Genomic DNA, 7066 nt, shown 5'->3' with positions numbered 1-7066 from the left:
ACCTACTTTTATGTATCCAATATATTTTCCTGAAGTGAACTTGCACAGATTCTGCTTTTAGCTAAACATATAAGACTTTAGGCACTGAAGAATGAATATGCAATAAAAAGAACCCCCACTGAATCTGAGCATAACATTACAATATGAAACTTTTGGAGCAGCCTAACATTACACGTAACTATAATGAACATATTCACACACAAATATTAGGAGCATCTTTGGTATTTTTCAGGTATGCTTTCCATTATAAAATCATCCCTGACACTACAAATAATAGTATTTAATTTCCATGTTTGCCCAACATTATGTTATAGAATAAATTAAAAACTTTGAACTTGACAGGGTCATAATTTAACTCAGCAGTTCTCTGTGAAGCTCTTGCCAGATCCCCTGACCATCTGTTATGAGGCTGTGGGTTGGTTTTTTTGTTTGGTAAAGCACAGAGGGCTATAACTTCATGGAAAGGATTTCATCATTTGACAAAAAGACCCTGGATAGATTCTACTAAGAGAAAAACAAACAAGCAAACAAAAAAAAAATCAGTCAATAAATATATAAAATCTGGCTCTATACAGCTAATTACAAAACAGAAAATGGAGTAGATGAAAAACATGAGACAATTAGTCTCACAAATTAGTGCTGGCAAGTTAATCAGCATGATGTACAGTATGATCAGCCTCACAGCAACATACCTGTCATGGAAGTTTCTGTAGGTATCATGGCAAAAGGTGAATGAATTTTAGCAGAAGACTTCTAGAGAGGTAATAAAAAAAGCATTCTTTCAAAAACATCTCTTCCAGTGATTAAAACTTATGTTAACTCCACTTTAACAATAGCCTAAGACATACCACATGGAATTACTAAAGTCTCAATAGAAAAAGTGCATGGATTTATCCAGGCTATTGTTCAGTCAGTGTGAGAATGGCTTTGGGCATGTTTCTGCTGCAGCTAAAGGGAGGTTGATTCCTGACTTTAGCGACAGTACTCACAAGCCTTCAATTACCCAACTTTGGAGCTGTGTAAGAATACAGAAGTGAGTCAGGCAAACATTTGAAAGAGCCAACACTGACCCACCTGTGGTGCCATCCACTTTCGATGTACAATACAATAAAACAGCAAGATTCAGACATTAACCAGATCACAGCTTTTCCACCTCTGCAGCTATTTACTGCATTAGACTATCCAAAAGATATTATTGACGTTAGCATGAGCCTGTCTCTTTGAGGACAGTAAGTGAATCGTCTCTCAACAATAAATAGACAGTTTACAGGCTTTTGTGAAGCTGGGGGGGCTTGTTTCTCAGGGGAATGAGAGGCTTGGTGGGGAAAGGCAGGTAGAGATTTTGTGAGTTTTTTGATTGGGTTAGAGGTTTTTTGTTTATTTTCGTGGTTGTGTTTTATTCTGTTGTTTTGTTTAAAGAAACTTCAATTTATCTTTCCTTGAGTCAAGACTCTGGGCTTTGTAGGAGAGCTGGATATTGAGAGGACAGAATTCATATACCTAGACTGCATGAACTAAGTATTCTAGTAGTCCACTGTCCTGGAGTGTTCAACTTTTCCTATCCCACTAGTTGTTCAATGCAAAAGCAAATCTTTGCAAGATCATCTTCAGCCTGCATGATGCCATGTGTCCTACCAGTCAGCATGAAGGAATTTTCATAAGACACTTTCTTCAGCTTTCATTTGCATGTTCTACTGAGAATATATGCAGCAAACACAAACATGCCAGCCCTCAGCTTTAGCAAGACATTGCACTTAAATATTTACATTAGAAGTTATGAATGGTCATAATAATATAATATTTCCCTATTTTGGGGGGCTGTAAGCAGCAACTTAGAGGCAAATAGCTCTATACCCCTGCAGATAGTGTCAATCCACACAAAATTTTTGGCTGAAGAGATTCAGAAATACACAATAAAAGTTTGTAACCTAAACACCCCTCCCAACTCTGAACTTTCTTTGTTCTTAGGGGAAGTACTCATGATGTGTTTAGAGGGAGGCTTTTTCCAATACAGCTTATACTTTCTCTCATGATTTAGCCTTGAATTGGTCAAGTAGTTGGACTAGATGACCACTGCAGGTCCCTTCCAGCTGAAGTCTCCTCTATTCTAAACTTCTCACAGTCACAAAATTGGAAAAATTAAAATTCTACACAAAGTTTTATGTGTCCTAATTATAATTTTTTTAAAAATCCCAAAGCAAAAAGCAACTTGAGGCATATAAATAATCACTTGCAAACCAACACACATCTATTCATAAATGAAATTAAAAGTCCCTTTTGTACTGATTGAGACACTAGCAGAGAGAGAGCACTGGTGCAAGCAGATGAAAAATGTGTTCCAAAGCTTCTCAAGTACTATAATTTACCCTTTTGGAAATACATTACAATAGACAGTTGGGATTCCTAGTCTCACTAATTCTAACTGCTCAGAGGGAGTTGAAACAATAAATAACCTCTAAAATATGTGAGTGCTGCATAATTCATTTGACTCACTGTCTTTTTTTTTTTTTAACAGCAGCTAAAAGCCATGATCCACAAATCCATACATATACATAAGTGAAGTTCACGTGGATCTTTTTTATAGGAAAAGGTTGTTAAATATAAATATTTGTGATACCAAAATACACATACAATGCATAAAATATATGAGACATCAGTGCTTGAATGCATTAAAATGTCAGGCTATTTATTTTACACTAGTTGCTTGACCTTATGTGACTTTCAGAGGAATGACTGAATGGAATACACATTTCAGAAACCAAGCCTTCAGGTTAAAAGGTACCAGATCACCTCTTTATATTCAACATCAAAAGCAAAAGATTGTGTTCATTTCACTTTCTTTTTTTTCCCCCTCTAAAATTTCAAAGTTGCCTTCTGTATTTACTTGTGAATAAAACACATAATTTCATAAAAGATTACTTCTCAATTCAAATCAAACTCAGATTTGATTACCCTCTTAAAAGAAACTGATCAGGATCAATTGTGTTAGGTAGTTCTCCAATCCACAAATAAATGATACCAATTATAAACCACAAATATCAAGAGGCTGCTCCTTCACACACAAGCAAGCAGTCTCAGTACTCTCGGAGAGAATATTTATCTGAGTATATAGTCATTGCTGTTCGTAAAGAGGAAAGCCCCAGACACTACTCCTAATTTCATTAAGGCCTTCTGTGTATATAGCCCCTAACCAAAGCTTCACACACCAGCTAATGTCAAAACACAATTCCTTTAGCATTTCTGCTAGAGAAGCTGTTCAGCACTACTCTGACAGTCTTTGGTTCTGTGCAGGAGAGATACTCTCTTTCCAGGTGACATAGCTGTTTGAAGGCAGGAAGCCCAACAGAACCGAAGTAAGAACTTCATGTTACAAATCACAAGATGTACAATGCTTGCTTCAGGACACAACTAGGATGGCTTCAGGTCAGAAACACAGAACCTCTGAGTTAAAACTGGGAGAATCAACTAAACTAAAACTATCCTCAACTAAAAGCAGAAATATTTTTTCCTTTCAAGGCACTGTACACAAATTGGGATGCAATGACTGCTTGTTATGACAGGAAGAAAAAAAATGAACCTAAGGTTACAAACTGGAAATTAAGGAAACTTTGATAAGTCAGCTGACACAGAAAAGAGCTCAGTTAGAGTTCCAAGAGTGTCCAAACTTATGAATAAACAACAACATGTAACAACTAATATTATGGCTGTGTGTTACACTGTAGGTCTTTGAATTAATCTGAACCAATTCCAAACAATTTTAGCTGATCACTCCAGACTTTTAATATATAAAACAGATCAACTTCACACAGGAAATCAAGTGTTATAGCATAGTAAATGTCTTAAAAGAAAGAGAGCAACGTGAAAGCAAGTGGTTAAAGAATTTGTTAGCAAATAGAATCAAATACAGTGAAAGATGTTTCCCAGCCTTGGCATCCAGCAGGGAGCCTCACTAGCGCATGGATAAGCAGAGGAAAGCCTTGTACACAGACCTTGATATCTCCCCAGTAAAGTTGTATTTGCAGTGAAGGACATTGATAGAGATTCACAAAAAACTGTGCTGGGGAGGGGGGGGGGGGGGGGGGGGGGGGGGACACAGAAAACACAGCACAGGCTTTGAGAACAAGAAGTCCTCTCCCAGATCTACATTTTCCAAACACCGCTGACGTATGTGAAAGAAAAGGGAGATTATAAATTCTCATTCTGGGAGCACATTTCAAGTCATCGCTTTAATTGTTTCTATCAGTCTTGTTGTCCGTTGCACTCCCATTTCTACCTCCCCCAAGAAATGAGTAATACTTTCCGTGTTTTCAGCAGGTTTACAAAAGAGAGCTTTTTGTGCAGCCCGTCTGCAGGTGCAGCAAAGACCTTGGCATGGGGCAAACCGATTATCACTTATGAAAACAGTTATACTCTATTGTTCATACTTCTTCAAGGTCTTGAGCAAAGCATAAATTCTCATGAAAACGAACTTAACTTCAGTCCAAGCATCAGACAGCTACACTGGTAAGTCTTACCGCTTCTTGTAGCGAGGATTTTACAGTATAATTCACAACCTTTTCTCCCTCTCTCTCTCTCTCTCTCATGCATTTGTTGGGTAATTCAAATAGGCATTTTCGCAGCTCTTGACTAAAAAGGCCTCAGAGACTGCAGCAGTGAAATATACTGAAGCCAGGACGTCGTGATGGACTTCTAATTTATCTACAGATCAACTCAACAGACACTGCTTCCTTTTTACAAAGAACTCTATGTTTTCATTTATGTATTTAAAGAAATAAGGTTGCACTGGTGGATTTTTAGCATATTAAATACTGTTAAGTCTTTGGTAAATCATAAGCATTAATGTTGGTTGTCTCATATTTTAACCTCTGTTCTAGCCTGCACTAGTTTTTAACAGCCTTAAAATTTTTAAATATATATATTTATATATTCTCCTTAATCTATCCTTTTATATTGCAGGTTTACTCTTGCCACAAGTGGAATTGATCTTGATCTGGCTCGTTGTTCCTTTTTCCTATGCTTATATTTCTTTGGTAATTACATCTAAAGTGATATAAGGCATGGGAAAATGGGGCAGCTGAGGTACTTCGCCATCTGTTCCAAAAGGCATCACCAAGGCGACCCTAGGAATGCACAGAGAAAAACGAGGTATGAGGAAATCAAAGGTTAATCTATGAAATGTTCAACCATCAAAAACTGAATAAAGCCCTGAGATAACCATTGAATGTTGGCTTCATGCTAAAAAATATGATTTATCACAAGACTAATATTTTAAGCAGTTATCCAACTACAGTATTTAATACATTGCTTGGTCTGGTGTTCCACCTAAAATATATACACTAGGAAGCTGGTTCTGTAGCCCTTATTCCTGTAGACCCCTAATTTAAACTGATGGGAATGCAGCTAGACCAGCTGCAAAAATGCAGCTCTTTGGACCTATTTCACAGCTGCTGGGAGTCAGTCTTCAATGAATTCAGCTAGTGCCAACTCAAGCGTGTAAGGCCCAGTCATGCAAACATTACCCAAGCAGGCTGTTTTCAACATACTATTTACTCTTAGAAACTGAGCCTTTAAGATCTTAAGTGCCTTCCACATCATGCCTGAAAGCGTGGAATGACAAATCCTTTCCTTGTGAAAAACAGACAATTATAGTAAATAAAATAGTAAACATGCTAATTTTTTTTTCTTCTTTCACCCACAGGTATCTTGGAAGCAGAAGGGTGAAAGGTCTCTTGCCTTTCTTCAATCAGCAGAAAAATAGTGGTTAAATGCATTTGTAACCTTTCTGTCCAATTACTTTTATTTTCTCTAAATAGCAATATGTTACATCCATTTGGGAGGGCTGTGGGGCTATGGAATATTACTATTACAAAACAGTGTAACTGTATATATCACATGTCGAATGAAAATCTCATCTTTCAGCCACGGATCAGAAGTTTGCCTTATGCTGCGTTATAAATTCTAACAAGTCTTATAAAACTATGTGTCTAGAAAAAGCAAAACTAGGTGGATTACAAAGTCATTTTACTCAACAGTTATTGTCATGCCATCCTATTAAGCCTAGATTAATATTTTAGAAGTTATTGTTTCATTTATCTGTAACATGTGTCAGAAGATTTTTCTATTTACATGTAACTTTCTTGAATTAAAAGGCAATAAAAATGTGTATATTCAAATGTATCTTTTTTTTCACTGGTTTCGTATCAAGGCTTGTGGTAAAGGGAGTAGAAATATAGAAACAATACATTGCTTAATTCACTTCTGAGAGGATGGAAGGGGTCTTTTTAAATAAAAGAATATTAAACCAAACAACTGCCATTAAAATCAAGAGGAACTTCTAGAACTACTGCACATCAAGGTGGGAAAAGGGGATACAAAACAAACAAAAATGCAAACAAACAGGAGACAAACCTTCATGTAGCTTCCATTTTCTCCAATTCCAGAAATTTCACATTCAAATAAAATAAACAAACTGCAACTGTAATAGTGTATGTCTTATCTTTACCACATCTCTCCCCTCTGGCAGTTCCCTGAGTCCTATGCTCTGACTGCAGTTGATGGGGTAGGGGGCTGCATGTTCTTCCTTTTCTTTTAAGACACTGAACACACAGTTTAAATTAAAAGCCAATTTAAAAATAATGTCATTTCAGCTATTACCAAAACAAGAAGAAAGCAGAGTCTTGAGTTTGGAGCAAAATCAGTGAAAATATCAGGTCAAAGACCAACTATAGGAAACACAGTAGCAGCAAGACAAGGAGCTAGACTGAACTGAAGGAACACAGTACAAATGTCAAGATGATAATTTTAACATTTTATACCTTTTTTTTCCTTTTAATTTTAAATTAGTGGGATTTTAATAAAATGTAAGCTAGAACAATCAGAGGAGATACCTCAAATGAAGCAAGAAACACAAGGTTTACATTTACTCACTATGTTACAGGAATCATTTAAGGTCATTTACAAAAAGAGGAGGGGGTGTACACAAACTGATAAACAACTCATTGATTTTATTTTTCTGTGGGTTGGGGTTTTTTTTAATGTATTTCAAATCCCTTGAGGAGATTGAATC

The 7066-nt window shown here is 36.5% G+C and overlaps 1 long non-coding RNA gene across 1 annotated transcript; it reads left to right on the top strand.

Moving 5' to 3' along the window:
- The first annotated feature begins 4221 nt into the window (after positions 1 to 4221).
- Positions 4222 to 6481, top strand: LOC135176051 (uncharacterized). The gene is made up of 3 exons (XR_010302543.1): positions 4222 to 4503; positions 4957 to 5145; positions 5699 to 6481. It is a non-coding gene; the product is annotated as an uncharacterized LOC135176051 (long non-coding RNA).
- Positions 6482 to 7066: the final 585 nt, after the last annotated feature.

Source organism: Pogoniulus pusillus, chromosome 6 (genome assembly GCF_015220805.1).
Source record: "Pogoniulus pusillus isolate bPogPus1 chromosome 6, bPogPus1.pri, whole genome shotgun sequence".
NCBI classification, from domain to species: domain Eukaryota; kingdom Metazoa; phylum Chordata; class Aves; order Piciformes; family Lybiidae; genus Pogoniulus; species Pogoniulus pusillus.
This window is presented reverse-complemented; position numbering and strand designations above follow the sequence as displayed.